We start from the raw sequence: 19891 nt of genomic DNA, 5'->3' as shown, positions 1-19891 counted from the left end.
CCCAGCTTCTAGTGCTGGTGATGAGGCACCTTTCTGGTTTATCCCGTCTTTTCCAGTATTTTGCCAAGGCACCTGGTACGCTGTGTCATTTCAGATGATGATGTTAGTGCTGTTTAAATGTTGTGATGGTAAGTTTCTTTGCCACTCTTTTGTACAGTAGCCTTCACATATCGCCAACTCCCACTGTCTAGATGGAAAGCAAAATGAAATTTCCTCTGAACGCCTGCTCCGAATCTTTAATCTATCTTTTCCCCATTGACACTTTTCCAAGAGGACAGGTTTCATTCTATCTAGGTTGAAACTTCATTGCTGGAACAGCACAGTAGGTCAGGCAGCATCCAGGGAACAGGAGATTCGACGTTTCGGGCACAGGCCCTTCTTCAGGAAGGAGGGCCTGAAGAAGGGCCTGTGCCCGAAACGTCGAATCTCCTGTTCCCTGGATGCTGCCTGACCTGCTGTGCTGTTCCAGCAATAAAGTTTCAACTTTGATCTCCAGCATCTGCAGACCTCACTTTCTCCTTTCATTCTATCTACCCTATCTATACACATTCTCAAGTGTTCACCTGAATCAGCTCACCACCCACCAGCTGGCGGTGCTGACGGTGAAATAGCCATAGTCTATCTAGCCTCTCTTCAAAGCTGAAACGCTCCAGTCCAGGCAACATCCTGGTGAATCTCCTCCACACCCTGTCCATTACAATCATATAATTGCTCGAGTGAACCCACAACCACATGCGCTACTCCAGTTGTAGCATCATGAACATTTTGTTTGGGATGAATTGAAATAGTCCTATTGCCATTCTGTGGTCATAAACAAATTGTGCAATAAGTATTAATGTTGAAACTTTATTGCTGGAACAGCACAGCAGGTCAGGCAGCATCCAGGGAACAGGAGATTCGACGTTTCGGGCACAGGCCCTTCTTCAGGAATGAGCAGAGAGTGTTCAGCAGGAGAAGATAAAAGGTAGGGAGGAGGGACTTGGAGGAGGGGAGTTGGAAATGTGACAGGTGGAAAGAGGTCAAGGTGAGGGTGATAGGTCGGAGTAGGATGGAGGCGGAGAGGTCAAGAAGAAGACTGCAGGTCAGGAAGGCGGTGCCGGGCTGGAGGGATCCGGCTGAGACAAGGTGGGGGGAGGGGGGATGAAGAAACTGGTGAAGTCCAAGTTCATCCCCTGCGGTTGGAGGGTTCCCAGTCGGAAGATAAGACGCTCCTCCTCCGACCGTCGGGTTGTTGTGGTTTGGCGGTGGATGAGTCCAATGACCTGCATATCCTCGGTGGAGTGGGAGGGGGAGTTGAAATGCTGTGCCACAGGTTGGTTGGGTTGGTTCGTCCGGGTGGCCCAGAGGTGCTCTCTGAATCGCTCCGCAAGTAGGCGGCCTGTCTCCCCAATATAGAGGAGGCCACACCGGCTGCAGCGGATGCAGTAGATGATGTGGGTGGAGGTGCAGGTGAATCTGTGGCGGATATGGAAGTTTCCCTTGGGGCCTTGGAGAGAAGTGAGGGGGGAGGTGTGGGCGCAAGTGTTGCACCTCCTGCGGTTGCAAGGAACCCTCCAACCGCAGGGGATGAACTTGGACTTCACCAGTTTCTTCATCCTCCCTCCCCCCACCTTGTCTCAGCCGGATCCCTCCAGCCCGGCACCGCCTTCCTGACCTGCAGTCTTCTTCTTGACCTCTCCGCCTCCATCCTACTCCGACCTATCACCCTCACCTTGACCTCTTTCCACCTATCACATTTCCAACTCCCCTCCTCCAAGTCCCTCCTCCCTACCTTTTATCTTCTCCTGCTGAACACTCTCTGCTCATTCCTGAAGAAGGGCCTGTGCCCGAAACGTCGAATCTCCTGTTCCCTGGATCCTGCCTGACCTGCTGTGCTGTTCCAGCAATAAAGTTTCAACTTTGATCTCCAGCATCTGCAGACCTCACTTTCTCCAATAAGTATTAATAAAAAGCTTTGCATAAGCCAAAGAAAACGAGTTTAGGAATACAAGGATGTTAAAGAAATGCATTTCAAAAATCGAATCTAAATACAGTTATGCACAACCAATTTGCAAAGGAATTCAATGGCCACATACCATGACAATCTCAATGGAGGGGGGAAACTGCATTGAGAATAAGCTGCAAAATATATTTTGTAAAATTTTAATTCATGTGCTTTGATAGATTCCGGAAAAAAAGCTAGTGGACTGAGGGTCACTCACGTTTATCCACCTGTACGTGTGTTTCTACAAGTTGATCAATGGAATCCAGCATGTGCATTGTCTATGCCTTTTCAGATGGTGTTTAACAACTTGTTGCATGGGGGATTTAGCTGTTAACGGAAGAGGCATTAGCACCTGCGGTATGGAAAATCAAAAAATCTGTACAACGTTTGTTTTTGTTCACTGATCCAGACCTGACAGCCGCTAAACTCATGACAATGCGTGACGATTATTGGTTGTTCCGGTTGAAAAAAATTCTACCGTGCCAGATTAGAAGAGGCGCTTGACGAAACCTTGGAAGTTCTCATTCTCATGTTAGCAGATGACGACAGTTTAGCTGGAGAGGAACATCAACTAAGTGGAAGGGATTTGGAGTAGTTTAGTTTACACAGACATGGTAGAATTGACAGCATAATAATATAGCGTCACTGCCTGCCTACTGTCTCCCATGTTAGTAGTTGCACGACGCAAATATTTTTTTTTTAAAAAATCACAGCAATAAACAAGGGAGATTCCAAAGGGATGAAGAAGGACTTTGCAAAATTAGACAGCAATAAAAGACTTTATGGTGGGACAGTGGACGCGCAATGGAGGACTTTGAAAACAATTTTTCAAAATGTTCAGCTTAAGTATATTCCATTGAAAACGACGGACCGGAATGGAAGGGGTAATCTGCCGTTTGTGTCTCAGGAAATAAGGGAGGCTATCAAATTGAAAGAGAAGAGATACGAAGTGACCAAGATCAACGGGAAACTGAAAGGCTGGGAAAGCTTTAAAGGTCAATAGAAAGCCACAAAAACAGCTATAAATAGAATTAAGATAGAATATTAAAAAAAGACTAGCACAGAATATAAAGACAGATCGCAAAAAGTTCTGTAAATATACAAAACGAAAAAGAGTGGCTAAAGAAAACGTTGGTCTTTTTGAGGAGAAGAACGGGAATTTAGTCATGTGATAAGATGAAATGGCCGAGATATTGAATAGGTATTTTTTATCTGTCTCCACAATGGAGGATACAACTAACATGCTAAAATTGACGAAAAGACGAGAGTAGTTGATGGACTGGAAATAATCATTATTTGGGAAGAGCGAGTGTTGGGCAAGCTAATGGAGTTAATGGTAGACAAGACTTTTAGCCCTGATGGAATGCATCCCAGGGTGCAAAAGGGGATGTCAGAAGAAACAGCAAGCGCACTTGTGGTAATTCTCCAGAATTCGGGTGACTCTAGGGCATTTCCATTAGATTAGAATTCAGCAAAAGTGATGGCACCATTAAAAAGGGTGGTAGACTAAAGATGTGAAATTATAGATTGCTTTGCTGCAGTGAGCAAGTTTCTCGAGTCTATTATCAAGGAATAAATAGTAAAGCGTCCTGATAGAAATTTTGCCGTTGAGAAAAGACAGCATGGGTTCATAAAGGGCTGGCCATGCTTTAGTAACGTTTTGGAGATCTATGAATACATTATGAACACAGGGATATTGCGGACGCAGTAGATGTAGTGTACGAAGATTTCGAAAAAAGACTTCAACAATTTGTCACACAATAGTCTGCTGCACAAGGAAACCATGCATGGCTTACAGGCTAAGTATTAGCATGTCTGTAGTCTGGTTGACCGACTGGAAGCGAATAGTGGGGATAAATGAGTGCTATTCTGGTTGGCAATAAGGAACCAGTGCTGTGCTTCGGGGTCAGTGTTTGGAATTACAATTCTTTTCATTTCATTTTACACAAACAATTCGGAGTGGGGGTCCACGTGTAACGTGTCAAAGTTTGCTGGTGACACTAAGATGTGTGACACAACCAAGACTGCAGAGGATTGTGAAACTTTGCGAAAAGTCATAAATAATTTAAGTGAGTTGGAAACGTCTGACAGATGGAACACAACGGTAATAATTGTGCAGTCCTTCATTTTGGTAGAGATAACAGTAACAATGACTGTTACATGAATGGCAAACATCTGCAGTATTCTACTATGCAGTGGCATCTGTGTGTGATTGTGCATGAATCACAGAAGATTGGTCTGCAGGTACAACAGGCAATTAGGAAGGCAAATGGAAATTTGCTTTTCATTGCTAAAAGGACTGAGGTGAAAGATGGGAAATTATGTTTCAGCTGTACAGGGTGTTGGTTAGGCTATACCTGGAATATTGTGTGCAGTTTTGCTCTGCTCGTTTGAGAAAGGATGCACTGGCACGAGAGGGTGCGCAGAGGATCTTCACGAGGTTGATTCCGGAATTCAGCTGGTTGCCTTATGAGAATAGACTTAGTAGACTGAGATTGCATTAATTGGAATTCAGAAGGATGAAGTGGGAATGTTACAGAGACATGTAAAGTCTTTTTTATGGGAATAGATAAGATAGACGTAGAGGGGATGTTTCCTCTGGCGGTTGAAACCGGCAAAAGATGGTTTATCAAAATTAGGGATATCAGATTTAGGGCTCAAATCAGAAGCAACTTCTTCACACAGAGGGCTGTGAGTCTGTGGAATTCCCTGCCAAGTGAAGTAGTTGACGAGTTGAATGGCGGAGCGGGCTCGAACAGCCAGATGGCCGACACCAGCTCCCAGTTTTTGCGTTCATATGTTCAATAAGTATGACTACAGTAGAACCATTTGGTGGTTGGAGACACTTGCACATGCACAGACACACGCACACGCACAGACAACTACACAATGCTCCAAAGTCTTCTCTTGGAGCACTGCAGATATGGCCGGCCTTCTACCTCCACGCTATATTTCCAATTCTTGGATATTCAAGCTAAGGAACGTTGACTTGAGCCCCCCATCACATTAGTTAGGCTTGGTTGTGCATTCCTTATCAAACGTATTTTGGAAATCCAAATTTATCACGTTACTTGTGCAAATCAATTTCATTGCAAACATTACTTTTAAAAAAATTCTTGACAGAGCTCGTGGAGAAAGGAAACGAGGTGGAAAATTCCAAACTTTTCCCACGCCTGATGATAGAGACAGACTCTCAGCTCAGAGAGTGACATGGGAATCCGTTGTGAAATTGTGCCTTGGGATACAAGGTTTGGAAAATATACTGAACGAAGTAAAGGTTCTTCGCACAGTAAAATCAATGTCCAATTCAAACACTGTGAATTTTGCAATGTTAACTAGAAGTAATTTGGTTAAACATCATTGTTTTAAACACGTTCGGGTCCATTTGATTGTGTCAATTTTGAAACAAAGTAGATTAAATTCCTTACAGTGTGCGGACTGGCCATTTGGCACAACGGACTCTCCAAAGATTAACCCACGCAGACCGATTTCCCGGCATTTACCCCTGACTAATTCGCGAAACACTAAGGGCAATTTAAGCATGACCCATTCACCTGATCTGCACACCTTGAAATTGTGGGAGGAAACCGGAACTTCCGAATGATACGAACGCAGGCACGGGAAGAGTATGCAAACTCCACACAGATAGCCACCCACGGCAAGCATTGAACTTGGGTGTCTGGCACAGTGATGCAGCACTGCTAAACATTGAGCCATTTTGCCGCCCATAAGTCGCTGTTCACCTTAAAGGTAAAAGATGAACTGGAGGTTGCAGACTATTTATGTTAATTGCGAGAATCAAACTTTTGAATGTGAAGAAAATGTTTAAGACCTTTCAACTGGATATCCCCACACACGTCACAGTCCTGATCCACTGGGAAACCTCCGCACACCCGGCAGGGCCCTGATCCACTGAATAACTCCACACACACACCGGGCAGGAGCCCACACAAACCAGGAGGGGTCCTGATCCAATCGGCTTCCCCACACAGACTTGGCAGTTTCCTTATCCACTGGGAAACTTCACACACACTCGGCAGGTTTGTGACCCACTGGACAATCCCACACACACCCGGCAGAGTCATGACCCGCTGCGAATTCCCATACACACCGGGCAAAGTCCTGATCCACTGGGCAGCCACACAGACATTCGGCATGGTCCGGATCCGCTGGGAAATTCCACGCAAACCCGGCATAGTCCTCATCCACTGAGAAACTCCACAAACACACCCGGCAGGGTTCTGAGCCACTGGGAAACGCTCCACAGACCAGGCGGGGTCCTGATCCACTGGGAAGCCCAGTACATTCCCTATAGACTATTGATCCACTGCGAAACCCCACACTCTCCGGGCAGGGTCAAGATCCTCTGGGGTAACGTCCACAAATCCGGTAGGATGCTGACCTCCTTGTAAACCCTGCACTAACAGTAGCTGAGTAGCAAAATAGCTTGGCAGATGGAGTGCTGGAGTGTGCACAAGAAGGAGTTTTAGACCAGCATGTTGACGAAACAGTTTGTGGCGGGCTCTTCTAGATTTCGTTTTGTTCACTGAGGCGGAACTAATTAATAATCTTGTTTTGCCAGGTATGTTTGGAAGACAATGACATTATATAATTTTTCACAGAAATTGCAAGTGATGCCGTTCAATCCACTACTAACGTCCAGCCTCTGCGCAAAAGAAAGAAAGAAGTGATGAAGCATGGTTTGGTTATGGTAGACTGGGTAACCTAATTGAAACGAATGACAGTCGATCGGCAAATGTAAATATTAGATGAACAAATTCAATAATTGCAACATTACGTTGCAATGTATATGCATTCCTTCGGGTGAAATAACTTCATAGGAGACTTACCCTAACTATGGCTATCAAAAGAAATTAAGGATAATATTAACAGCAACTTTGAAGATTAAGATTAATTTGGAAATCAACAGAAAAGGACCAATGCGTTGATTGAGAAGAAAAATAGAATATGAGAATAAGCTTCAAATGAACAATAAACGAACATTAACGAGTTCTATACGAAAATAAAAGTAAAATCATTCGTCGAAACAAGTATAGTCCGCTTACAATCGGAATTGTGTGAATTGATAATGGAGACCATGGAAGGAGAACAAAAGAACTTCCCACTCATGCCAAAGGAGCCCTTTCCCAAACTGTTTAGATTAACCTTTATCACAACAGACATTGATGGGGGTTGAGAGGATAAAGGTTTGTCGTTTCAGTTCAAGATCAAATAGGATAATTATACAAAAAGTATGTCCAGCACAGTTTTCTCCTTTATCAACGTCAGCCATATACCACAGGTAAAAGGTCTAAACATAGTCAGGCAGGCACGGTGTATGATTATGCTGTCACTTTAAAAAAAGGTTATTTTGCCTTTGGGACCTTTTTAACAGTGGTCTTTGAAATGTCTCACAAACGCAGTGGAGGGGCAAGTTCTCCGAGCTTGCGTTTCCTTCCAGCTGGGCTCAGCTGTCACAGAGAAACTGCTGCAATGGAAAGAAGGATTCCACCTTTCAGCAGACGGTTCATGACTGACTTTTCTCTCTGAAATTTCTTCTGCCTGTAAGAACGTGTGTTTGGATTTACCCTTTTTCAAATGGTGTGTTTATTATATGGTACAATATTTGGAACAGCTCCTCAGTTAAGTCTCTATATTATGTCAGTTAAATTTTCGTATATTTATGTTATTCTAAACTCCATTTCCTTGCGTTCGTGTTTCATCCGTTGAGTTTTAATAAATTATGTTTTGCTTAAAGCCGAGTTTTTTGACCAGCTGTAGCACATCTGGAAAGTCTGCGTTTAAAATACGAAAGGTTAGGGTCTGGGCTACCTTCTGAGCCTATTTTCAGGGGATCTTCCCTGGTCCATAGCAAGTTCATACCATAGACCAGAACGTCTGCCCAAAGTTTGATACAATATTTTTGCAACTCCTAAGATGATGGGTAGCATAAGTGCCCTTCCAGCGATATTCGTTTTTTGTTCACTGTCTATTTATAAACCAGATGCTAAAAAAAAAAACATTTCTGGATGATTTGAGGTCTTTCTTTGAGTAGGTTTTAGGACGGTACAGACTGGATAACCAGAATAGTTGGAGAGGAACTATCACCTTTTTCTCAATGACTATGTTGTGTGTGCACCAGAATTGTCAAGATTTAAGGTTTTCCCGACTAGTGCGAGATTTTAGATGAGGTTACGAATAACTAAGTATTAAAATCAATGCATGACTTTGTTTAAAGTGTCAATTCATGTCTGCAAGATTTCTGAATACTACAAAACTCTTGGGAAATTGACATTGTATCAGTATAACTCACATTAAGACACACTTTGTCGGCTCTGTTTGAAGATTTTCAGCAGAACCATAAGCAGACGATCCGTGTCCAAAATGAATAACGAGAGTGAACAGAGTTCTAACAAAGTAGAAGATTGTCGAAGTGGTTGATCGACACACTGAGCTAACGGTTATTTCTACTGTTCGAGATCAGAAACTTGTATAACACGAGCTGGTAGCAAGAGATCGAGACCATGATAAGTGGAGAGAGAAACACTTCCAGAAAGAGCTGCAAAAATCCGTATTGATCAATTATTCTGGAATCGCTTTTGCCAGAGACACGGTTCGATCGGGAAAATGAAGAGATTCTTCCAACATTCCAAATGTGGCAGTTTGTTAAAGTTGGACGGAGTACCAAGAATTTGAAAAACAACAATGATACAAAAGATTGTTAATGACAGTGCCATTGTGAAAATCTACCCTGTTTCAACTTAGTTTCATTTTTTAAATTCCGGAATCCAACACTATTCAGTGTAGTATAAACCCGCGGAATCTGATATTGGATCATTACCCATACTTTGGGAATGTTGTGGGAAAGCTCTGGAAGAACGCAGAGGGTTTGCTGTGTATACTTGATCGTTTGGATGAATTCAAGAACAGTACGGATTTTTCTGATATTCATAGAATTACAGCTACTCAGTTCATGTGCACTGGTGTGAAGTGTCTAACTTTGTGTGCAGTTTAATCCAGCACAGTTGCTCCCAGAGTGCTCGGTTCGAGTGACCAACCGTCCTACGTCATTGCATTTATTGAAAAGGACCGAGGTCAGTATCTGCGCTGAAATCCTGGCATTAGTTGCTGATGAGCGGAACGAACACTTCACCAAGATTTTTTGACAACAGCCAGTGGCAGCAGATGTTTGCAAACTCGTGAAGGAGAACGATATCCAATACGCCCTTCGTACTGTTGTATTCTCTGTCTGTCACTGGGTCTTTCCTTCGTGAAAAGAGACAGGAAAAAGCAGCAAACTACCAAGGTCATCACCTAAGTATATCCCCATTATATTGACAACAATCTGAAAAACGACGGACAAGATGTTGAGAAACTGTCTAACGTGTTACTTAAGCTTAGTGCGATGGCCTTCAACGGAGCCTCTGAGAAAAAGATTTTCTTTCGAAATAAAGATTTCATGCAATACAATCTACTACCTTCCCACTTCCTGCTGAGTTCATGATAGAACGTTTGGAGAAAGATTATTCCGTCCAGAATGTGGTTTATACTTTCCCACACCTCCCTCACCATCAAGGTTTTGTAGATGCCCTCGCACAATTCCTGACTTCAGATCCCAGGGACATGTGTAAAACCCTTAAGGCGGTTCAGAGGAAAATGGTGGGAGATTGAGTTTTTTCTCCGTTTTATCGCTGGCCTCACTTCCCCCCACGCAGCTCATCCCTGTAGGAGCTTCTGGGTCATTTTCCTCATTAAAAAACCAGACGAGTGAGCGACTGGGTGAAGGAGGTAACAAACATAGTGAAATGGAACGCGTGGTATGAAACTGATAAAGGGAACATTGTGAGTTCTCTGAACTTGCTGTTTGCGTCTCAGAAAACAGCAGTGATTCAGGTCAGAGTCCGATCCGTGCAAAGGTTTGCGTTTACTGAACTGAAACTAGCCAAGTTTGACTGTGCAATCCTGTCTGATGTGATTGAATTCTGAGCTATATTAAAACAGCTCAAACTATTTGCTCGTTTCATTCATTGTGAAAAACTCCAGCGCATGGAATCTGTTCTGCATGAGTGTCAGGAATTGAGAAAACCTCTCCTTTGGTGCTACAGTTGGTCCTGTCATTGCTGATACGCACTTTCCTCTGTTAGAAAAGTCCTTCTGGTTCGGGTGGAGACAGAGAGTGCCATGGAAAGTTTACAAAGAGATAGATGTGTAATATGTAAAATAAGTGGTTGCCTTTTTTATCCAATTGATTTACTTCTTAGGAACTCAAAATGTTTGAATGTAGATTTCAGAGGTAGAGAAACAGTTGCATTTCTTCGGGACAAAAGAAAATGGCATTCAAAACATATTGAATACTTGTGCAGATGGAAAGTATACTTATTTATACGCAGATAACTTACCAAATCCACTGGACTGTGCACAGCACATAGAGAAAATAAATCCTATATGTTGTTGCATGTAATCAAATGGAGCCTGGAGGGTGGAGAGACAAGCTAGATGAAGGTGGAGGTGGTGAGAAAGTAGCATAGAGTACAACAGTTGAGTGGGGGAGGGGATGAAGGTGAGAGGTCAGGGAAGAGGGTCGAGTGGATAGGTGGAGAAGAAAATAGGCAGGTAGGACAAGTCATGGGGACAGTGCTGAGCTGGAAGTTTGGAACTAGAGTGAGTTGGGGGAAGGGGAAATGACGAAACTGTTGAAGTCCACATTGATGCCCTGGGGTTGGAGTGTTCTGAGGCAGAAGATGAGCCGTTCTTCCTCCAGGCGTCGGGTGGTGAGGGAGCGGCGGTGAAAGAGGCCCAGGACCTCCATGTCCTTGGAAGAGTGGGAGGGGGAGTTGAAATGTGAGGCCACAGGGCGGTGTGGCTGATTGGTGCGGGTGTCCCGGAGATGTTCCTTAAAGCGCTCTGCTAGGAGGCGTCCAGTATCCCCAATGTAGAGGAGACCGCATCGGGAGCAACGGATACAAGAAATGATATTGGTGCATGTCCAGATAAAACTTTGTTGGATGTGGAAGGCTCGTTTAGGGCCTTGGATGAAGGTGAGGGAGGAGGTGTGGGCGCAGGTTTTACAATTACTGCAGTGGCAGGGGAAGGTGCCATGATGGGACGGTAGGTGGGGCGTGGAACGGTCTTTGCGGAAGGCGGAAAGGGGTGGGTTGGAAAATATATCCCTGGTGGTGGGGTCATTTTGGAGGAGGCGGAAATGTCGGCAGATGATTTGGTTTATGCGAAGGTTGGTAGGGTGGAACGTGGGCACCAGGGTTGTTCTGCACTTGTTGCGGTTGGAGGGGTGGAATCTGAGGGCGGAGGTGCACGATGTGGACGAGATCCGTTGGAGGACATATTTAACCACGTGGGAAGGGAAATTGCGGTCTCTAAAGAAGGAGGCCATCAGGTGTGTTCTGCAGTGGAACTGGTCCTCCCAAGAGCAGATACGGCGGAGGCGGAGGAATTGGGAATATGGGATGGTATTTTTGCAAGTGATAGGGTGGGAAGAGGTGTAATCCAGGTGGCTGTGGGAGTCGGTGGGTTTGTAAAAAAATGTCAGTGTCAAGTCGGTCGTCATTAGTGGAGATGGAGAGTTCCAGGATGGGGAGGGAGGTGTCAGATAAATTTAAGGTCAGGATGGAATGTGTTGGTGAAGTTGATGAATTGCTCAACCTCCTTGCGGAAGCACGAGGTGGCACCAATGCAGTCATCAATATAGCGGAGGAAGTGGTGGGGAATGGTGCCGGTGTAATTAAGGAATTTAGACTGTTCTACGTAGCCAACAAAGACACAGTCATAGCTAGGGCCCATACGTTTGCCCATGGCTACCCCTTTGTTCAGGAGGAAGTGGGAGGATTCGAAGGAGAAATTGTTAACGGTGAGGACCAGTTCGGCCAAAGGAATGAGAGTGTCGGTGGAAGGGTACTGTTGGGGACATCTGGAGAGAAAAAAACGGAGGGCTTGGAGGCCCTGGTCATGGTGGATGGAGGTGTGGAGGGATTGGATATCCATGGTGAAGATGAGGCGTTGAGGGCCGGGAAACGGAGATCTGGGAGGATGTAGAGGGCGTGGTAGGTGTCTCGAACGTATTTGGGGATTTCCTGGACTAGGGGGGATAGGACAGTGTCGAGGTAGGTAGAAATGGGTTCAGTGGGGCAGGAGGATACGGAGACAATGGGTCGGCCAGGGTGGTCAGGCTTTTAGATCTTGGGAAGGAAGTAGAACCGGGCAGTGCGGGCTTCCCAGACTATGAGGTTGGAAGCTGTGGGTGGGAGATCGCCTGAGTTGATGAGGTTCTGTATGATCTGGGAGATGATGGTTTGGTGATGGGGGGTGGAGACATGGTTGAGGGGCGGTAGGAAGAGGTGTCCTCGAGTTGGCGTTTGGCTTCAGAGGTATAGAGGTCAGTGCTCCAGACTACCACTGCGCCCACTTTATCTGCTGGCTTGATGGTGAGGTCGGGATTGGAGCAGAGAGATTGGAGAGCTGCGCGTTATGAGGGTGAGAGGTTGGAGTGGGGGAGGGTGGTAGACAGGTTGAGGCGGTTAATGTCCTGGCGGCAGTTGAAAATGAAGAGGTTGCGGCCGGTAATAGGCCAGCGCGGGGAGTCCAGGCAGATGCAGTGTATTGGAAGTGGGCAAAAGGGTCCTCGGAAGGTGGGCGGGAGTCCTGATTGTGAAAGTAAGCTCGGTGGCAGAGGCGGCAGAAGAAGTGTTCGACGTCACGGCGTGTATTAAATTCATTGATGCATGGACGGAGGGGGATGAGGGTGAGTCCTTTTCTGAGGACTGGAAGTTCATCCTCAGTGACGGGGAGGTCTGGAGGGATGGTGAAAATTTGGCTGGGCTGGGAGTTGGGATCTGGTGTGGTGTGGAGCTGGAGTGGGTGTGATGGTGGGGGGAATGGGGGTGGTATCATAAGCAGGGGTGGTGTTCCCCTCAGGGTTCTGGGGGCCGGGAATGATGACAGTGGGATCTGTGGGGACGTGTCACCTGAATGCAGGTGAGTGGCGTTGGTGGGGGTGCAAGTGGTGGCAGACACGGCAGTCGGGGTGGCAGAAGTCACTGAGCGTGTGACATCAGCGATGATGTGAGGGGCGGAAGTGATGTCATGTGGGATGTTTGAGGAATTGTAAGGGGCAGAAGTGGCTGTGGGAGTGGCCATGATGGGGGCGGAAGTGACATCATCAATCAGCGTGGTGGTGGCAGCTGTACCAGCCGCATAGTCAATGGCGTCCGAGCAATTCCAGAGGCCGAGGGAATCTTGTGGAATGTTTGAGAAGCGCAGGTAATGGAGGTGGATAGATAAACGTTTGTTGTACTTACAGTTTTTGATGTTTGAGATGGAGTTGAAATACTGTTTTTTGAGAGTATAAATTCTCCTAAGGATGTAGTTCAGAGTGGGTCCTTTGCAATTCTGAGAGAGTGTGGCCCTCAGCTGAGGCAAAGCTGACTGTAGAGAGGTTAAGTGCAGGCGCATTTCTGCAAGCATGGAGCGGAGGATCTTGAAGGAGGACCGTTGCTATGGTTTTTGAATCTGTAATCTGTACTGTATCAAACCTAATTTTTGCAACTTCGCTTCATAATCACTGAAGTCTACTTCAGATCTACTCATAGTACTCCAAGTGAATTCTAGTCGGATTTTGGACAATTGCGATATCACCTCTGTCCCTGTAGTGCAGTTCTCTAGCTCCCCTCTTGGTGCAATCCAATGACTGACTGGACTGAACCAAATGAATCACACTATTGGGCAGTGAAATAATTTCAATGCAATCTGAAATAATGCTGAAAAATTGTCAGCAATTAGAATGGATCAGTTTGGAAATCGTTTGCAACACTTGTTCGAAATTCCAAATTGTACAATCTCCACATGCTGCAGCCTCACACAGCCGAACACAACTCACAAATTAGATTTGAACAGAACTCTATTCTTCTCTTTCTATTGTTGTCTGCCCGAGCCTATTGCTTACAATATGACCATTGTCTACTTTCTCCCAGTGCCAAAAGAAGTTCATCAGATAGAAGAGCGAGCTTGTCTGATTTTTTTGCTTATTTCCAAAGCTATAAGACCTGCTACGTATTTCCAACATGTTTTATTTATTAGCGAGTTTTGTGAAGATTATTAGCTCAGGTTGCAGTTTTAGATGTAGGTTTGCTCACCGAGCTGCAAGGTTCATTTTCAGACGTTTCGTTAGCCTACTAAAGAAAATCTTCAGTGGACCTCAGACAAAGGAATGCTGATAATTCATTTTGCTGTTTATACGTTTCGGCTTCTTTGGGTTGGTGATGTCATTTCCTGTGGTGAAGTCACTTCCTGTTCCCTTTCTCAGGGTATGATCATGGTGTATAACTCAATGTGTTTGTTGATGGAGTTCTTTTTGGAACGGCATGCTCCTAGGAATTCTCGTGCGTATATTTGTTTGGCTTGACCTAGGATGGATGTGTTATCCCAGTCGAAGTGGTGTCTTTCCTCATCCGTATGTGCGGATACTAATGAGAGAGGGTGATGTCTTTTTGTGGCTCCTTGGTGTTCATGTATCCTGGTGGCTAGTTTTCTAGCAATGTAATCATCGGGAGATAATAACCGAAAGGATTCTGGAGTGAAGTTGTTGCCTGTCGTTCTGAGCAATCCAACTTATAAAATAAATAAACAGGAGTGAGTTTCACTGTTTCTTCTTGTGGTTATCATAACTGGTGGTCTTCATGACTGTCAGTAGGTGGATGGCTAATACACATGGTCTAGCCACTTTCACGATTGTTTTCCTTTCTAATCCCTGGATTTGAAATGAATGGTATAACAGATTCTTATAAAGAGAACCTCTCCTCAGCTCTCAGCATGAACAAGTCACTAACACGTCTGTTCCTGAACTTAAAGTCCTTCACCGAAATCTCTGTTCCCACTCTCCAGTGCTGAGTTCAGACATGTGGGAATGTTGAGATCATCAAGTGAGTTTTGGTGTTGTCCACTGTTATTTTATTGCAATGTGCAAAGAGAAGTTTTCTGTTAGGTTTCTGCTTAACATTGTTCTGTGTTTGTTGGTCAGTGATTAACTCCTGTATCCCTGCTGTTTATTGGTGTATTTCCTGTTTAATCTAGTCCAGACTGATCACCAGTATGCTCGGCCCAAAAAGAAGAGAACATTTGGGGGTGTTGTGGGGATCCCAAACTATAAACCTCGCTGTTTATTTCTTGATCGTTTCCAGCCAAGTCCATCTCTTTCCGGTGCTGGCCTTGAAAGGAATGCGACAGCAATAAATGCAAAATACATTCATTCTTGAAGAGGCTGAAGGGTAGCGAGGTGTTCACTGATTCCAGCCTCTTATCTCCATTCATCGCTCAGTGTTCTGTTGATACTGCCCTGACAGAACTAGTCCCTACAATCTTGTGACCTCGCGCAGGTGCGACATTGTCGCCAATAGTAACAACAATATCGGTCAGATAGAGCCCTTCAGGCTGGTTGCAGGTGAGTTTCTTTTTCTTAAAAGATTCATTTCTGGACTCCGGTAAGCAAAGGAGAAGACTGAATAAAATATCATCTAAAAGTTGGATTAAATGCTGAAAGTAAGCACAAAGGAACAATGTCATTTATTCATTCAAACATCCCTCCAGGACAGAGCAAGTCCCATTGAATGCAGAAATTGTCTCTCCAATTCTCTCGAAAAGGAGCAGCCATCCGAAAGTTCATGATTTTAAATAAAGCTGTTGAATTTAAAACTAGAGTTGTGTGATTATGACCTTGTGTGCCCCAGTCCAACATGAGCATCTCCATGTTTATGAAGAGAGACTATCTGTCTTACTTCTCAGTGATAATACGTCCATTAAAGAATGTCACGAAATAATCATGACTCAGAAATGACAAATCGGTCACCTTACCGGAATTAGGAAAAAAACTAACAATAGAGTTGGGCCTAGCAGAGTAATAGCTCTGTCGAGCAGAAAGTGAACATTCAAAACATCAGGTCTGCACTGAACCTCTGAAAAGCTTAATTCCCAGACAGAACCCAAAACACTATCCCAATAATTTAGCATTTCACGTGGCAAAACATCATTGCCTGCACTTCCCTAGACACTAATGTGGTAACTTAACATGGTCAATCCACAAAAAAGAAGACATTTTCTCTTACCAATTAAGGTTAATATCTAATGATCCAGCTAACAGATTGAGAATCAACACACTCACATTCAATCTCACACAATCACAAAACTCTAAAGTAAAAGGAAATGAAAACATTCGAATCATTGTACCCCTTTCTGCTCGGGCTTGGACCCACAGACATTTTGTCCAGCATTTTTTAACGAAATTGACCGCTCACAAGTTTTCCATGTCGAAGATGCCTGTCCATTCAGCCATTCATTATGTTAGTGTCACAGTGTCACACTGAACAGAAGAGGCCTATAGGCCCATTGACTCTGCACTAACAAAGTCATCTAATCTACTTATGCTCATCCTACATTGTTTGTTTGTATTTAAGGGAGGAACATTTTAAGTTTATTAATTGCTTGTTTGTTTAATTAATTGTTTTCACGACATGTTTGTGCATAAGTTTACTTTCAGTAAGATACTTTTTTTCATTCTTGGTTATCAGTAAAATAAAGTCATTGAGTATATTCAAGCCAGAGGTAGATTTTTACAGTTGTTAAATAGGGATAGTGAACAATGGCAGAGCAGGGTCAAGGGAGAAGATACAGTACACTGGCTATTGACACGTCCTTATGTTATTCCTGCTGCTGGATCTGATATCGCAATTTGCACAGGACAAACTTCTCATTTGGAAAAAAAAAATCTGAACAAAATTATCAGAACCACAATATAATGTGCAATCCATCGTTAGCAAATTGCCAGCACAAATTCGCTCTCTTGCGAATAATATTTGGCAAGCAGATGACTAAAAAGTTCAAATACTTCAAAGGTTTTTCCTCAATCTCCACAATCTGCAGGTCTCTGATTCTCCTTTAATCTGCAAGTAAATAATTCGTGTTCCACCGATTTGTGAAGATTGCTGATGGACTGAATTGATTGCATAATGTATCTTATTACTAGTGTTAAGTACCTGCAAAACAAATATGAGTTATTAATATTGGTGGCCTGCCAAGTTATATTGTTCTTTTGTAATTGCATCATGATATAACAACATTGATTCGATCATGTCATTCAGTTATTTTGTGCAAAGTAAATGCAACGCGTGGGAACTTTTCTGTGCTTTCATTGGCTATTTGTGTAATTAGCATAAAAGTCTGAATTCATTCACACAATAATGTGTGGGGATTCAAATGGAAGATTATGAAGTTAGTTCATTCTCTGATGATGTAAAATTGAAATGTTAATTTTAAAAACTACTTCATTTGTTAGATCTTCACGTCAGCGATTGAAGGTGGGAGATTTTTCAAACAATCCATGCCATTTAAAAAGAAAGTAAATTTTTCCAATTTTCCCGATGATTGCACATCACACTAAAGCTTTCAGTAACTCGACCCACATCATTCCTAAAAATTAATCACCTTTTTGGGGGGCATTCATTTGATTGTGTTTTGGAAATGTTCTTTCCAAAGAGACGAAGAAATGGTCGTGAAAAGGTATATATGGCAATGGCGAAATACAGAATAAGTAATAGAAATTTGGAACAAACTGATGCAAAATCACACTTGTTGCGTAACTGGAAATATTGGAGTTTTAGATATCGCGGTGTTTCAAAGAGGTTGTGAGGTTTGTGTGCATTTCACAAGTTGAATGTCGATACTGGAATTGAGGAATTTCCACATTAGTTACATGAAATCATATGACATGATGTTGTACTGTCTTGTCTTCTGTCGGGTCCGCCTCTGCAATCCCACCATCGACCAGGACTGCATACCTGCCCGTTCCACTGATCCCTTCACACGCCTCTCGTATTCGCACTCCACTTGAACAGTTTCTCATGGATTGCTACCTGCCTCGGACTCTGCATTGAAAATTGCAGAAGTGGCATCGGCTGTCTCAATTTCCAAGCTCCTATCAAACACTGTAACCTGTCATGTTCTGAAACTGCAGCACTGCACTTTTCAAGGTCCAACATTTACTTTGTTATCAAACCACCTCACAAAGGTGGTATTCCGGCACACTGATCCTTAACCGGCAGAGGTTCGACACCAGTTCTCAGACAGTTATTCTGACCAAAAATGGACAATGAGCACACATCAGAACATCAGGCCATTGTTTCTAGGATAGTTGCTGATCTGATTACCCATATTGATCTCCCCCACCCCACCCCCTTCACTGCCTCTTTCCAATATCCTGAGCAAACCTGCCACGGAACGTCCATCGTCTCCACCGGTTCCCACACTGAGTTCATTGTTTCCGACTTATTCTAAAAGGATTATGTCACTGATTGGCAGAGTGGAGCGGCCACCAAATAATAACATCAGATCAGAGCAGGCAATAAACAAAGACAGAGCTGTTGCTTGAAGAAGTGGTACAGCAATTCCCAATGGTTTTTAAAATCTAAATTTCGATTGATTGAACTAGGGCGTTAACGACCGCCATGAGGAGAAGTTCACAGAATTCATCTGTGATGGTTTCGTAAACAGTATGCAATGGAACTGACGAAGGAGCGAACTATCCGAGATCTGGTCCTGTGTAATGAGACAGGAATAATAATCTCTCGGTTAGTAATTCTCTTGTCAGAAGCGATCAGAGTTTGTTCAAATTTAGAATACGAATGGAAAACGAGAAGATATAAAATCCAAAACAAAGAGTGCTGCATATAAGCAAATGAAACAAGAATAGGATGAAGGAGGAGTTGGTTGAAGTAAATTGGAAGCAAAGGCTATGTAATCGGACAGGTGACGACCAGTGCATGACTTTAAAAGCAATTTTGTTTTTCAAAGTGCTCAGTGTAAGATTATACCAGTGAAAAAGAAGGATGGTATTTAAAGGAGTGATCTTCCATGAATGTTTAAGGAAATAAGGGAAGCTATCAAATTGAAAGATAAGGCGGGAAACGAGAAGATTGGGAACACTTTAAATGTCAACAGAAAGTCACCACAAAAGCTGTAAAGAAAAGTAAGATAGGTTATTAGTGTAAACTAGTTCAGAATATAAAGACCGAATAAAAGTTTCAACAATGTATATAGGAAAAAGATGGCTATGGCAAACTTTGGTCCATTTCAGAATGTGAAGGGGACTAACTATTGGGATATGAGGAAATAGATGAAGCTTTAATACGTATTTTGTGTCAGTATCTACAGAGTAAAATAAATCAACATGCCAGTAATTGACAAGGAGACTGTGGTCGGTGAGGGCATGATCACTTCTTGAATCGATATACAATTTCAATGCTCCCAGGATCATTTCATTCCCGTTGAATCTCACATTATGTTCTCCTCTAAAACGACTGTCCGGTGACAGAACATATTCAGGAGCTGAGCTGCGCTGGACCGAGCAGACAGGCAGCCTGTGAAGTTAAGAGTTTCTGATGGTTTTGACTAAAGTAGGTGGGAAGCTGAAACGTGACGACACAGGCTGTGATTTGATTAACGGACAGTTGAACTGCTACATTTGAAGCTGTGTTAATATTGAGTCGCCGTTGAATTGAAACCTTGTTAAATTTCTTGTTTTCGCTTGCATTCAGATTGAGATAATAAGCAGAGATAAAAATAGTTCAAAAGTTTAATAAAAAATACAAAACTAGCTAAATACAATAAGCTTGGAGTGTCAGGTGGTGTGTTATTCCTGGAAGTTGTTGGAGCCTGTAGACCCCATTGTAATTCCCAGTCATCACATCTGTAGCTGTGGGCGCTATGGAACTGAGTTGATGAGCTGGATTCTGAGCTTTGGATGCTATGAAACATCAGGGAGTGGGGTAAGATACATGGACACTGTGTTTCAGTCAGTCGCATCCGTTAGACTATCTTGAATTCGTCCAGTGGTCAGATACAGGAGAG

Source organism: Chiloscyllium plagiosum, unplaced genomic scaffold (genome assembly GCF_037043375.1).
Source record: "Chiloscyllium plagiosum isolate Xiang-an unplaced genomic scaffold, Cpla_swu_hap1 HiC_scaffold_41, whole genome shotgun sequence".
In the NCBI taxonomy this organism is placed as follows: domain Eukaryota; kingdom Metazoa; phylum Chordata; class Chondrichthyes; order Orectolobiformes; family Hemiscylliidae; genus Chiloscyllium; species Chiloscyllium plagiosum.
The sequence above is the reverse complement of the archived record's forward strand: the minus strand, read 5'-3'. Positions refer to the sequence as shown.